Here is a 15,523-nt window from a genome sequence, read left to right as displayed (position 1 = left end):
GATATCTGTCTCTGGGTCTTTTAATCAGTGCATATGCAGTCTTTTCACTTTTACCTAACAGTCTCTTTAGCAGGAATCTCTCCAGGAGTGCTCAGCACCGTTCCTGAGGTCTACAGTTGCCCTGGATTACTGTTCAGTCCAGGACCCCAGTGCAGACAGAGTCTTTGATTTAGGGAAAGGAATTCTGAATATTCAGAAGTCTCTGTGCCTCTTCTCCTGAAAGTTTTTCTATAGAGGGTCACATGATTAGAAATCATCCATGTTGGATGTTGTAACAATGGTGAAATACAAGTATTTACTCCAAGGTTTAATAAAGCAAAAGGCTGTTAGTGGCAAGCAAATTAACTTTTTAAAATGTTTGCTAGTGCTCTCTCTTCTGTTCTCAGTGTCTCTCTGTCTCTTTACCTCTTTTCTCTTCCCTCTCCCTCACTCCCCTGTCTTATAAACTTCTCACTCAAAAAATGTTTGCTAGTATGAATTAATTATACATAATAATGGGATTCAGTAGGACATTTCAAGTTTATAATGTATTTGGATACAATCAACTCTCCAACTCCCCTGATAGCATTTCCTCTTTACAATTTATTCCCTTCAACTTTCATTCTCTCTCTCTCTCTCTCTCTCTCTCTCTCTCTCTCTCTCTCTCTCTCTCATCAAAATAATGATAGGTATTATTGCAGGGTTTGCATGGAGGAGGCCTTAGCTCCTCTGAGAGAGACCTGAGAGGGGAAGTCAGGAGTTACATTCTAGAGAGTGCCTAAACCAATTCTTCTTAGGGACAAAGAAAGGTCTGTGTGATGTACACAGAGAGAATAAATTGACATTGGTCCTACAAAGAGGGTGAGGAAATCAGGGCCTGGTGATGAGGCTAGGAGAGGAGGAAAAAGACCCTGGAGAGCCTGGACTTGACAATAGGCACTGGCAGGCAACAGAACACGTGATCAATGACAGGGCACCAAGCTTAGTAGCAAGAGGTTTGAAGCCAGGGAGATGTGACAGTCTGGAAAAAGGTCTGTGGAGCAAACATCTATATGGGATAGGAAGGCAGGAATGGTGGGATAGTTAAAGAGCATTGTAGGAAAGCTTGAGGGTGGGGTGTTTGATTTTTTTTCAGAATATGAAAATTTATTATTGTGTTTCCACTGTCAAAATTTAGGATCTTGGTCTCTTCTTCTTGCCTTTATACAGGGCCAAAAGGGACACATTGGCTACTTTAACAACCTTAAAGCGGACTCCAGGAATATCACCTACAGCATGCCTTTTCGACCAAACCCAGCAAACAGAACGTCATCGTTTTCCTCAATGAAGTTCAAGCAGCCATCACTGGGCACAGAAGCTGTGATCTTCTTGCTGTTCTTGATGAGCTGCACCTTGATACACTTCCGGATAGCAGAATTTTGCTGTTTGGCTTCAACCCCTACTTTTTCCAGCACAATCCCTTTTGCATGAGAGGCACCTCCAAAAGGGTTGGCCTTCAGGGCTGGGCTTTCTTGTATTGTTTATCATGCCACTTCTGGTCCCATTAGTGGCTGCAGAGCTTCCTAGCAGTACGGAGACCACGGCACTTGCCCATCTTGCCGGCACCATGGGCCCAAGAGAAAGGGGGGGGGGAGTTTGATTTTTATGGCTGGTATGAAGTAGTTTAGGATTGGAAGAAAGGTCAGTACAGCCATGGCTACAAGCATCTTGAAGGGCCTGGAAGTGAGAATTGCTTGTACTATGAGAGCCCAACAATTCCCATTTTCTCTGGCACATGCACATGGCATGCTGGAAGTTTTAAGAATAGTAGAGGAAAACTGCAGGATGGACCCCAAGCTAAGCAATGAATGGGAGACCCCAGTGTGGACAGTTTCAAGAAGGAGCAACAGACAGTCAGCTTAACTACACAATGAGGATTTAAATTACTCTCTGTGAAAGTTCCTGGGCAAAGCACAGAGCCCCAAACATTTCAAGTACCTTAAGACCTTCTGGAACCTCTATTCACCAGCATAAGATACTTCTCCAACATTCCTCCAGTTACATGTGTATACAAAGTTCCTGAGAACTAAAACATTTGACCTCCTCTCAAGTAAGAACCTCTCTTACTTACAACTAGAAGGATCTTGAGTATTCGCTGAGCTTTCTAGGGGTGCTATGTTTTATGGAGGGCACTAGCTGGCTTTCATAGTAGACACTGTTGGGTAAGGCTTCACTCAGGTCCTTGTGGTCTTTCCTCCAGTCATAATGGGTTCACTTCCACATAAAACAACTATTTTTATTAAGCATTGTTGTTTTGTGTGGACATGGGTTGCAAAACATATTATTACTGGTGTATTATATCCTCTTTAAACATCCTTCTGAGGCATAAATTAATGCTTTTCCCAACAGCTTACAGACAATGAGCTTCAGTCTACAGAGGCCCCGGTAGAACTGAAGCTAAACACTGCCCACTGCCTTAGAGATGAGAGAAAACTGGGGTCTTCCTCCCCGCTCCACACAACAATGGAAGAGGCTGTGGAATTGTTGTTTTCTAATTCTGATGGATTCAAAGACAGATCATGTCTCATTATGTTGCCAAGTCTTTCAGGACCAACTCAAAAACTAAACCATGGATTTTTATTTTTTAAGGAACCTTAAGCCAAAGCCTTGAATCTGAGAGAGAAGATACATTTTTATTACTGAATATTTGTACTTAGAATTGCATATGTCTAGATTTATTTTTAAATGAAGACTATTAAAAAATAAAATGGACATAATGGCAGACTATTTCACAAGTTGAACAAGAAGAGTTAGGCCTCCATATCTGAATGTGATAAAATTACACTAGTAGACATCTATCAATGGGTTACAAATAGCACTTCATATCCATTCATAAAATCTAATCTTCAGGTTTTACACTAGTACATATAATAGTCACTTTTATATGAGTTTTGGAAACTGGTATCTCCCTATTTCAGAGATGCTTCAGAGTGAATTCATGTAGATACCTGTGATCATTAGCCAAAGGAATACCTATAGTCCTGTCTTCATAAATCATGGGGAACACTTACCCCATAATTACACAATGGAGTTACCTCCTATACAATTATTACTAAAGATAAGGATGAAGGGAATTTTTAAAAATAGTTGCCTATCACTGGCAAAGGTGGTTTCCTACTCCCTAATTTTTTATTTCATTTTTCCCCCTCAAATTGCCACTTATTGACAGCTGTGGCAACTTTGTTATTCCTCATTAAGAACTAACCTTATTGAGCTGGAAATCTCATCCCTTCGGTGTTTGCTAATATAGTTTTAGAAGAACCCTATTCTGATTGGTTGCCACTCAGCTGGGTTTAAATGTGATGCACTTGTTGGCTGCCCAGCCCCATGGGGACGGTGTAGAGACAGACTCACTCAGGCTTCCTTTGAACACAGAAATGAAAATCAATAAACAATTTGAACTTCTTCGAGAAGAATTTTTCTCCTCTAATGAATATACAAGCTTGGTTACAGCTTAATTCAAAGATTGAATTTAGTGAGCGTTTACCTGCAGCATAAGCATGACAAACAGAAATACCCGATGACACATCCCACAGGGAGACTTTTTTTTTTTTTTAAATCATACTCTCCCATCCCAAGCCACACAAAAATGAGAAGACAGCTCTAATTATATGTAGTTGAACTAGAGCATCAAGAGAGGGTCCAATGAGTTCCAGTGATAGTGTTTGTTCATAGACAGTTTTATTTTACATATTGATCCCAGTTCCCCTTCCCTCCCTCCCTCTTTCCCTCTACCCCCCCACACACACATGCACCCTGACCACTCTCCCCTTCCATCCCCCCCCCATTCCACATGTAGGGTGATGCCTTCCAGGAGGGGTCATCTAAATCTGTCAAGTCATTTGAAGTAGAGACTAGGACTTCTCTCCTGTCTCTAGGTTAAAGGAGTATCCCTCCATGGGGAATGTGCCTGCAAGATCCTTTTGTATACCAGGGATACATTCTGGTTCCACTGTCTGAGGTCCCTTAGACTGCTCAGTCCTTCTAACTGAGACTCATATTCAGGGGGTCTGAGTCAGTCCCATGCTGGATTCCCAGCTATCAGTCTGGGGGGGGCCCATTAGCTCCTCCATGTTCAGGTCAGCTGCATAGACAGAGTTTTAAAGGAAAGAAAATGCACAGGTAATTAATAACAATGAAAATCTTAATTAAATAAAATATCTCTTATCCATGAGGATGTGTGTGTGTGTGTGTGTGTGTGTGTGTGTGTGTGTGTGTGTGTGTGTGTGTAGATGTACATCTGTGCACAGACTTGGGTATGAAGGAGTTCATCTGCTTTGTTGCTGTACCATTCTTGACCATCTAAGCCTGAGACAAGGGCTCTACCTGAACATAGAGCTAGTCTAGTGTCCAGAAACCCTAAGTGATCCTCCTGACTCCACCCTGCCATAGCTGTGAGGTTATAGATAGATAGGTGTGTGGCCATGACCAGCTTTTTATATGAGTCCTGGGGAATTCAACTCGGGTCCTTAAGCTTGTGTAGCAGGACACAGTGACATCACATGAAATTCTTCATCAGAACCTACAGCACCCAAATAATTCTGTTTCTATCATTGAAATAGGCAGTATCAAAGCTGAGATGGCACAGTGGATAGGAATGCTTGCCTGTAACCCCAGGATTATAAGCAATGGCAAACTAGCTTTGAACTTGCTAGGTAGCCAAAAAGGGCTTTGATGTTCTGATCCTTTTGCTTCCATCTCCTTGATGTTGGATTGCAGGTGTGCATCAACATTCTTGTTTATGTGGTGCTGGAGCTCAAACCCAGGTCATCAATCATGCTACACAAGCACTCTACCAACAAAGCTAGATCTCCAGGCTCTGACTCAGTTTTTGAAGATCTATGTATCTATCTATCTATCTATCTATCTATCTATCTATCTATCTATCTGTTATTTATCTAATCTTCTATCTATCATCTACCTACTTATCCATCCATCCATCATCTATCTATCCATCCATTTCTCTATTTTACTTACTTATTTGATTTGTTTCTCTGTATGTGTCAATGTGAGTTTATAAACACTGTGTGTGTGTGTGTGTGTGTGTGTGTGTGTGTGTGTGTGTGTGTGTGAAGGAGTCTACAAAGGCTAGAAGAGGGTGTCAGAGATTCTGGAATTGGAGTTACAGGAAGTTATAAGCTACCTGATGTGAGTGCTGGGAACTGAACATGGGTCCTCTGGAAGAGTAGCAGGTGATCTTAACTGCTGAACCCATTTTTTAGCTCACATCTCCACCTCACATCACAACTCACAAGTTGAATATTGTGAAAGAGATGGTAGATCTCCTTCTGAGGTCATAAATGACAATGCAATCTTCTTTCTCTCTATCCCTTGTGCTCCCTCTCCCTGAAAGGAAAACCATTTGCCTTGTCATGTGGACAGTCAAGAAGCCATATGCAAGTATCCTCTAGTCACAGAACAGAGCTATTCTGCTTATAGCCAGCAAGACTGAAGGCCACATTGGCAGAACCCCTTGGTAGGAGACTCGCAGGCCTTGGACCATCTTTTATCTGAAGCCTCAGTCCATAGATTGAATTTAACCTTAGGAGAAACCCAAGACTGGAACCACCCAACTAAACCTTTCCTACATTCAGAACCTTCTAAAATGTGAGATGATAGATATTTATTCTAAGCCATTAACTGGGGACATCTTACTATGTTGCTAATTTCCCATTGCTTATCAGGTTGTAAACACTTAGCATAGATCAGCCAAAGCGCTATCTAATCAATCATTCAAAATAGTATAGTTTTACTACTTAATTCCCCTAAGCCTATCAAAATCTCACACCTCCTTCTTATCTACTGTTGCTCACACTGACCCCATTTTAACTCATCTTCCCATTTCTGCTTCTTTCGGTTGGTGACATACACTTTAGCACATCATCTTCTTTTAATTGGTTTAGATGTGTTATATCTGGCAATCTTGCCAAAGGAAAAGGTGCTTCATATCTTAAATATTTAAAAATATTTCTAAAGGCATCTTTTGATTCAATACATCTTAATTAATTGAAGGAGCAATTGTTCCTTGACATTGCTTGACTCTGAAAAGTTAGATAAGTGGTTATTAGCTTTGGACTAAATGTTACACTCCAATTCTAGTCTGAGAGGTCTGTTTCTCTCAACTGTGCCTCCCATGTCTGTTACCATGTCAACAAACTTTTCTAAAAAGGATCAGAAGAAATTAAATATATTGGCTTTCCTGGGCATTTGTACCTATTAAACTTCAGATGTGGTTTAGTCACAATAAAACTTTATTTACAAAAGCCAATGTCAAGACAGTTTGGGCCCTAGAGTGGTTATTTGCAATCACATGCTATGGAATGATATTTCCTAATATTTTTTCATCAGAGGAATCAGCTGGAGATTGTTTTAATATAAACACACCCACCCACAGCTGTGCTTTCAGTTTACAGAAAAACTCAAAGAATCAAGTTTACTGTTTCTCTAGTACTAGAGGCTACCTGCTACTTTCAGAGTGGTGAAGGAATCTCTCTCTCTCTCCACTTCTTTGCTTCCCCTCTTCTCTCATCTCCCTCCTCCCTCCTTCCTATACAGCCTATGATAATCAAAAACTTACAGTGTAGCTGAGGTTGCTTTGAACTCTCTCAAGTACCAGGCCCATGTCCCTACTTAAAAAAAAAATCACCATTGTTGATTGTTAGGGTTTCCATACTATTGCAAGACCATAGGACTCTCCCACAAGGGTTTCTCAGAACACACAGCTACACTTCTTACTGTAGGGGAGACAGGCAATGAGTAAGACAATCACTTCCTGATTTCCTTCATGAAAGTCACTGTCACCAGGAAAGCTTAGGGATCTACCCTTTCACTCTGGATCTTAACTCATTCAGTCACTTAAATTACTGTTCTGCACAACACATAATCTTCCTAGACATATTTCTTTGCAAAATGAAACTTTTTGAAGATACAGAGACATAACATGAAATAAGGTGTATAGGAGAAACATGATAACTTGGAGCTGGAGAGATGGTATTGTGGTTAAGAGCAAATACTGTTCTTTCAGAAGATCAGAGTTTTATTCCCAGGACCCCACCCAGTGGCTAACGACCTCCTGTAACTCTAACTCCAACGTTCGAACACCTCCAGCTTCTGTGGACATCTGAACTCATATGTACATATCCCCATTCAGACACACATACATGTGACTAAATAGAAATCTCTACAAAAAACCAAAAAACAAAACAAACAAACAAAAATAAAACACAGTGACATTTTATAGATGGAAATATTGTAGTATGACCTATTATTTTTATACCAACTAATTTTCATTTAAAAATATGACAAAAGTCTAAAAAAAAGAAGTGGCTGATTATTAGAATGCACTAAGTCATCAACCATATGGTCCAGATGCTGAAAACAAGGCCAAAATTGAAACTCTTTCATGAGTCTCCTATATGCTCCCAGTTTCTGTCCTAGCAGGTTAATGAGCTATTTGGTACACTAACATTTCGCAATCTTTCACTTTATCATGAGTCATTTTGTTTTATAATTTCAACAAAAAATGATCAAAGAAAAGTCACCCTTGTTATTAGCCCCAGTTCTCCCCAAAAGTCTTCGGAAAGAACTACCACAGATGTCAAGATGGAGAACGGTGGTTCTTGATGACAGTAACATTTCAGAATAACAGGCCATCTGTTGGTAGATTAAGTCCAGTAGACAGTTCTACCCTGAGAAGGCTAGAGTTCAGCATCAAAATGATATGTGATATAATTGTTTGTACCTTCCTTGCTCTCTTCCATCTGCCAGACACCCAACAAAACTGGAAGAAAGCTTATGGGAAATCTTAGCCATCAACCCAATAAATGACAGGTACCAACCTAAAACAAAGAATAGCCTCTGCAATAAATATGTGATACCAGGGCTTATGACCATGAGGTCTGTGGTTTCGATAATGTGTTCTACTATCTGAAATAAGCCAGCTGCTCAAGGCTTAGCTAAAGTGCAGTCGAGGACACATGTAAAGTACAGTGTCACATCTCAGCAAGCAATACACCCACGGACTCTAAGGTTCAGGTATGGAACTGTGTCTCCACAGTTAAAATATCCATGTTCATAACTATGTAATGAACCACACTGGAACACCAACTGTCACCATTGAGCTTCATGGCTTAAGCCTTAGTTCTAACACACAACGTGCATATAGCATCATCTAGCAGAATAGCTGAGTTTGAGTTAATGCTTAACTATCTGTGCATTATATTTTAAGCTCTGCTGTAATGAGATGAATAAATATTGATTGGCCTAAGTGAAAGATGGAACCAGTTCAGGTGCTGACACGCGCGTGTGTACCATTTAGGAAGGAAAAAGATTGATTCAGTGTACGGGGACTGACTGATGTCCAATCCGGTCTAGTCATTTCGTGTCTGTCTCAGGGAAAACTGCAACCAACTGCTTGGCACATTTTCACTCTCTTTAGCAAACCCTCCCAAACTGTACTCTACTCTTTTATTTTTTTATTTTTATTTTTTATTTTTTTTGGTGTGTGTGTGTGTGTGTGTATGTGTGTATCTTATTTTCTTGAAACTGTCATGAAATTTCCCTGCTTCAACTATAAGTTTTGAATCTATGAAATTTACACACTTTAAGGTAGCATTGTTTTAAAAAATATTTACTTCTGACTGGCAAAATATTTTTCTTGATTATAGGCTATAATGTCATAATTAGACACATATAAACATTGTGACCAAATTAGGATAATTATCATTTCTATTTCCTCCTGTTTGGTCACTTCATAGATATTGGGAACCATAAACTACTCTTCCTTAGCTACTTAAGCCTATAGTAAGTTGTCATATACTATAATTTTGCTCTTGTATCATGTCTCAATAGAACAACTTTGTGCCTCTAATTTGTTCTGGGGCCCCATTGTTGCCCTCTCACTGCTCGCTATTTTGGCTTCTAGCTCTGCCATACTCCTCTATATGGTTAGCAGCCTGAGCTTCCCCCAAAGAGTAAGAGCATGGGTGTAGTCTTCCCACGCCTGATTTATCACACTTAACACAATGTCCTGCATATCAACACTGGATTTTCATATTCATTTTTCCACTGGTAGACATCACAGTTGGGTCCAAAATCTTTGAATGCTGCTGCAGGTGAACACAGAAGTACAGACAGTTGATATGGTGACTTCATTTTCTTTACACCCATGGGAATGCTGACCCATACATACACTGGTGCCACATGAATTCTCTACTTTTTTTCTGGTTCTGTGAGAAATGACATTGGTAACTGGATGGAACTTTCTTTGAAGCTTAGAATAATATTAGATCACATGGACAGTTTAACAACATTAACTTTTCTAATCAATGAGCCTAACATGTCTTTCCAGTTTTGTGTTCTGTATATTTTTTTCCATCAATATTTTATGCTATTCATTGCAGAAACTTTCCCACTCCCTTTATTAAAGTCTTCATAGGTAAGTTTCTTTGGTAGCTATTTTGATTTCTTTTCACTTTATTATCATTATGTAATGATACTTTTTGTGTGTTGATTTCTTTCATAAAACATTAAATCTTTCCATCAGTCCTACCAACTTCAGAAGAGTCTACAGTTTTTGACAATGTGAAATGAACTTCCTCATTTCCTATTTGGATCCCCTCATACATATTTTTATTTTCTTGCAGAATTACTCTGGCTGAGGTTTCCAACACTGTAAGTGAATGTCAATCTCCTTGTTGTATTCTGTAACTTAAGAGTAAGTTCATGTAAATTAATCTCTTTAGCATGGTTTCTGTGAGCTTGTTTCATACAGCCTTTATCATGTTAAGGGAGAATCTTTCTATACCTAAGTTGTGGTTTTTTTTTTATTGCAAAGGATTAAATGCATGTTCTACATCAATTGGGATGGTAATATTTTATTTGCTATTTAATCTGTTGATGAACTGTGTCAAATATATTGGTTTTCATGTACAGGGCCATCCTTGCATCTCTTGAATAGTCCCAAGTTGACCATGATATAGATTCTTTCAGAATGATGCTGGATTAGGTTTGAAAGTGTTTTGCTGAAAAATGTCTATAGTTTTCACATAACACATACCACACATATGTCAAAGAACTAAAGGAGGAAGAAAAAGAGACAATCATACTGGATGTGTAACAAGTATTTAGTGCAAACTACACACCAGTGAGCAAATCTTAGAAAACTTTGATACAAAGTTAAAGTACAAAATTCTGTGCAAACCTAGAATTATCTCAGTAAGATTTGTAGATCTATATTTCCAAACAATGTAAAGCCACTGCTGTATTCATGGAAAAAAATCCACCCTGAAGCTGGAAGGATTAATGCTGCTTCCTTGGTCATATACAAAGAAACAGTTTCATCTCTTTTAAAACAAAGCCATACACTTCTTTATGTCCAACCAACACAGCTTCAGGAAACATGTTTGCCATCCAAAGCCAAAAAGTAATTTTAATTTAATGAGCATCTTCAGTTTGCTGAGTCCACCAGAGAATGAAAGTCCTTAGAGAAAGCCTAAAAATGCACTGTAACAATTTGTTAGGCAGCTTTTCCTTTACACTGAAATTAAAGGGCCAGGAACACTTGACGAAAAAGTGCTTGGCTTCTCCAGCCACTGATTTTATTAGCCAAGATCACCCCTTTTGTGTTGATGGAGAGGAATGTAGTCATTTGTCTTAGACCTTCTTTGCCCCTTGATCATATAGAGTTTCTGTATTTCCACAGTGGCCCTATTTATTGAAGCTGAACCTGGAAATGACACATAATGTGTCAAGATATTGAGGGCACCCAGAGCTCTTTGGGACCTATCCAAGTTCACAATGGGGATATTATGTGATGCCACATGCACATAAGCAGTGACTAGGTGGGATATCACAATTCTTTGCTTATAAGCTCACACAGCAGGTTTCTTTCCTCTGGACTTCCCAATAAGTCATCAGCAGCATAGTGTGTGACGTAGATAGCTATGTTAATTGTTGGATAGAATGAATGGGGGAAACTATACAACATGAATAGACATGAAAACAATATCAATAGTAATGAAATTTTCTTACTGAAGACTGAAAGAAGCTTGCAATATTTTATTGCCTGTCCCCAAGATGCCAGCAGGCATCATGAGATCAATAAAATTTCCTAAGATTCAATGAGCCAAACTGGGCTGTCTCTCCAGTACATTACCCTGTATCCCAGGGAGGCTGTGCTGCTAAGCCAGGGGTCCTGGTAGCATTAACTGCCATTTACTTAAGATAACAAGTGATCTGTGAATATTCTCTTTCAAGATAGACAAGAAGTAGCAGCACAATGAAGAAAGGGAATTTCTGTCTTTGGTATGTACAGTGTGAGGTGCCTGGCTGTGACATGTCACAGTCAACTTGAGGCTTAAAGCAACAGAAATGTATTCTTTTTATTTTTTTGATTAAAATTAGAGACAAGCTTTTTTATATGCCAATCCCAGTTCCCTCTCCCTCCCCCTCTCCCCTGCTCCCTCAACTCCCTATCCTAATCCCTTTCTGCTCCCCAGGGAGGGTGAGGCCCTCCATGGAGGATCTTCAAAGTTTGTCATGTCATTTGGAGCAGGGTCTAGGTCCCCCCACCCCCAATGTGTTTAGGCTGAGAAAGTGGAATGGGCTCCCAAAGTCTATTCATATACTAGGGATAAATACTGATCCACCACCAGAGGCCCCATAGATTTCCCAGACCTCCTAACTAATGCTAGGATGGCATATAAGGTAGTCATCAATTTCATTATCAGGGAAAAGTGTTTAAGGTAGCCTCTCCACTATTGCTTAGATTCTTAGCTGGGGTCATCCTTATAGGTCTCTGGACATTTCCCTAGTGCCAGATTTCTCTTTAAACCTAAACTGCCTCCCTCTAGTATGGCATCTCATTTCTTGAGTCTTCCCCGGACTCAATCTTCCTGCTCCTTCATGTCCTCCTCTCCCTCCTCTTCTCCCCTTCTCTTTTTCCTGACTCTTTCTTCCCTTCCCCCATGCTCCCAATTTTCTCAGGAGAACTTGTCCCTTCCCCCTAACTATGCTCTAACTAGTCATACACGTGTATAATGCTTTTATTCTTGTGGTTCGGGCTGGTAACATGCATCCAGAGCAGTATGACTGATCTTGAACTTTATTTCAACGATGGTGCACTAGGTTCTGTGCATTGCTATAGCAAAATATGAGAGGCTGGTAAATATATATGTCATTTTTTTTACAGCTCTAGAAGCTGGGGAGCCCCAGATAGAGTAAGTGGCTGAGGACCAATTCTGCTTCCAAGATGACACCTTGAATTTGCAGCATGATTGGAAAGGATGGAGTGAGGAAAGGCCTTAATTCCATTGGTGATTAACAGTTAGCACCCTGTTTCCTCTTAAAAAGTGGGTAAAGGCACTTGTTGCAAAGTCTGAGGACCTGAATTGAGCCCTGGAAGCCACAGGGTGGAAGGAGAGAAACAACTCCAATGAGCTGTCTCTGAACCCCCCCCTCCATCACAACATAATAAACAAACAATAAATACAAGATAAGTGACATGGGAAAATTGAAGTAATACAGCAGGTTAACTCAGAGTTTCAGTTTTAAGACAGATTCCACTTGGCTCCTCTGCATCCACCACCACAATTTCCCAGGTGCCATGCCAGCTGTGACAAGTGTAGATGTGTTTCAGCTCCAGCCCTTTCTCTATATGCTCACCTTCAACAGGAAGCAAGAATATTACATCTGTGCCCATACTGGCACTCACAGGGCAGAGCCAATGAAAGGGCTCCTAAAAAGAATTCGGAACAACACTGTGCAAAAAGACCAAGATGCAGAGCTAAGTCTTATGGCTTTATTGCTAAATTATGAAAACCTAGATGCTGTTTGCCCTGCCACTGGAACCCCACAGGGTACAGCTACTCGTGACCATCAAGAGATTAATGGTGCATTTAAATTGTTCTCACCAGAGGTTATGCATGCACTGAGCCATGCTGGAGGCCAAGCTACATGTGACCTGCTGGCAAACTCCACAATCCCCCTGTATGCCTCTGATGAGGGGTCTGATAACAATGACATGCTTGCAAAAAGTCACCTCAGGCATCTGAACTCCCAGAAGGCCTTGGTCCCATGAGGCCAGCAGCTTCTGGTCCATAAAGATTGGCATGAGCCAATCTTTCTGTCCCCTGGCCAGATGTAGGCTATGAGCATGCACTTTGGTTCAGTACACTTCACCCTGCAAGGAAGGAATTCGTCGCAATGCTAAAGCAGGGGGGAGATGGGGATACTGTGCTACACACAGAATGTCTCCTAAATGTCAGGGTGAGCTGTGAATTTGGCAAGCTTGTACTCAGCCCCAGTTAACATTTTGCTCAAATTCCCCAGCAGACATTTTAGCCTGGTTGGCAGCTTGCTTGTAAGAGGCACCTCAATACATAATGATCAGCTTGGCCCAACAAGCCACAGAAAAAAATATAAGCAGGAACCTGTGTCTGTGTCTTCTTGAGTTGTTTAACAGTGACTTCTCATGTGGGAGAGAAAGGAACCTTTTCACCCTGGAGGTGTCTTGCCTAGAGGATAGCTATAGAGGCCAGGGCCCACTTATGGTGACCACAGCTCATTTGATCAGAATGAGAAATGGCCTATCCAAAGCAAATCTCAATGAGAAATCAAATGCCCATGGCAGTCACAGAGCTGTATGTACACAATAAAGAAAGCTACCGTTACACTGAGTGCAAAGGTGGGGTGCTGGTAAAGTTCATTATTTGGAATAAGAGTATCTGTATTGCACATAGGTATGCAGGACCCCGCTCAGCACTGTTCCTTTTCTTTGTGTCATTTTCTTCACTAAGTGTAGAGAGGTGTAAGAAGTTGTAAAATAGGAACAGAAGATCACAACAATAATACCAAACCACTTTTGCTTTAATTAAACTTTGAGGGTAGCGGAGTTACACATGCTAATCAATTAGTCACATACAGATACAGGAAATTAAGCGTTAGAAAAAAGATCATGAGACTAAGAGCACATAGCAGGGGGTGTGACAAGTGTCCACTCGGGTATTTGCCTATATGCTGGACAAGTAACTTCAAAAGGGGAGAGAAAGAAGCACATAGGAGACCTTTAGAGGAGACACAGGGGGAGACAGAGACAGAGAGAGGCAGAGACAGACAGAGAGACTTGAATGCAACCAGAGCAATGTCATGAATTAAAAAGTCACATGGCCCTCCTTGAGGGTCCTTACAATTTATTAAAATGCAGAGTTTGCTTCTAATTGTAGAGGAAGTTATGGGACCCCTTCCTCTGTTGTAGTGGGGTCACCTCATGACTTCCCTGCTCTGCTTCACACTTAGACCTCAGAGCAGCGTCCTGTCATCCATTGGACAGAGCCTGTGGTTATGTTCCTACTTTGGAACCTCTGTCACCCGAAATATAGATTGCTAAATGTTTTTCTATGAAATATGGTCTTTGGCATTTACAGACAAGTGATTACAAATGGAAGGAATGCTTCACCTGAAGACAAATTCTTAAAAAACAAAAACAAAAAACAAAAGCAAAAAGCAAAAGAGACCGTCAATTAGTTCGTTAAATATATTTTTAGTTTTTTTTTCTTAATTAGTTTCTTGAGACATTGGCCACCTAGAAGCATTGCCCAATATTCTTGTGACAAAAATATACAATCATTTTTTAAAATATGTACATACTTTTTTTGTTTTGTTTTTCTGAGACAGGGTTTCTCTGTGTAGCTTTGGAGCCTGTCCTGGAACTCACTCTGTAGACCGGGCTGGCCTCGAACTAACAGAGATCCACCTGCCTCTGCCTCCCAAGTGCTGGGACTAAAGGCATGTGTCACCAATGCCTGGCTTAGATGTACATACTTTTAAAAAATGTTCCTTCACTTGAAGATAATCATCCCAGAATGATTTCATTAGTTATTTTCTCATATATTCAGCCACATAAGAGAATCTCTAACTGAGAGTTAACTTGCTCAATTTCAGTGGTAAAGCTCAGTAAAGTAAAATCCAGTGCAAAACTTGATCCATCTGAGTGAACTCTGTCTAGGCAAAGAAGAAAGACCAAGAGACATGTAGTCACAAACATTGTGACCATCTATTACATTCTAATAATAGTAAGCTAACTAGAAAATTGTTACCCCAGAGTGTATAGAGATTAAAATGCAACCAAAGTTCTGCAATCAAGAGAAGATGTAAATTTCCCACCATAACTATCAGCTAAACTTGAGTACTATGTATTAACACCATAAAAACAGTATTTTCTGTCACTATATACATATATTCCCCACTTAATTTACAATTAAAATTTACTAAATATATGCCAACCATTTAAATACAGGTTTTATTTTCAGAATGCACAACACAAGTGACTCAACAAGTATTGACAGACACCCTGGAAATGCAGGTGCTTTGCCACCAAGAACGTCCCCATCTCTCCTCGGCAGTAACAATGCACAGAGATGAGGACTGAGGAGCAGCAGAGCTACTGCAGGCTGACCTGCATCTGGCTCATGCCCACAGCCATGTGTGCAAATCTTAAACCCAGTGT

General features: G+C 40.3%; 1 pseudogene; it reads right to left on the bottom strand.

Annotated features, from left to right (window-relative positions):
- Window positions 1–1,109: 1,109 nt before the first annotated feature.
- On the bottom strand, window positions 1,110–1,573 carry LOC127223756 (40S ribosomal protein S23-like; annotated as a pseudogene).
- Between the last annotated feature and the right edge of the window lie 13,950 nt (window positions 1,574–15,523).

This window comes from Phodopus roborovskii, unplaced genomic scaffold (assembly GCF_943737965.1).
Source record: "Phodopus roborovskii unplaced genomic scaffold, PHOROB, whole genome shotgun sequence".
In the NCBI taxonomy this organism is placed as follows: domain Eukaryota; kingdom Metazoa; phylum Chordata; class Mammalia; order Rodentia; family Cricetidae; genus Phodopus; species Phodopus roborovskii.
The sequence above is the reverse complement of the archived record's forward strand: the minus strand, read 5'-3'. Positions and strand labels throughout refer to the sequence as shown.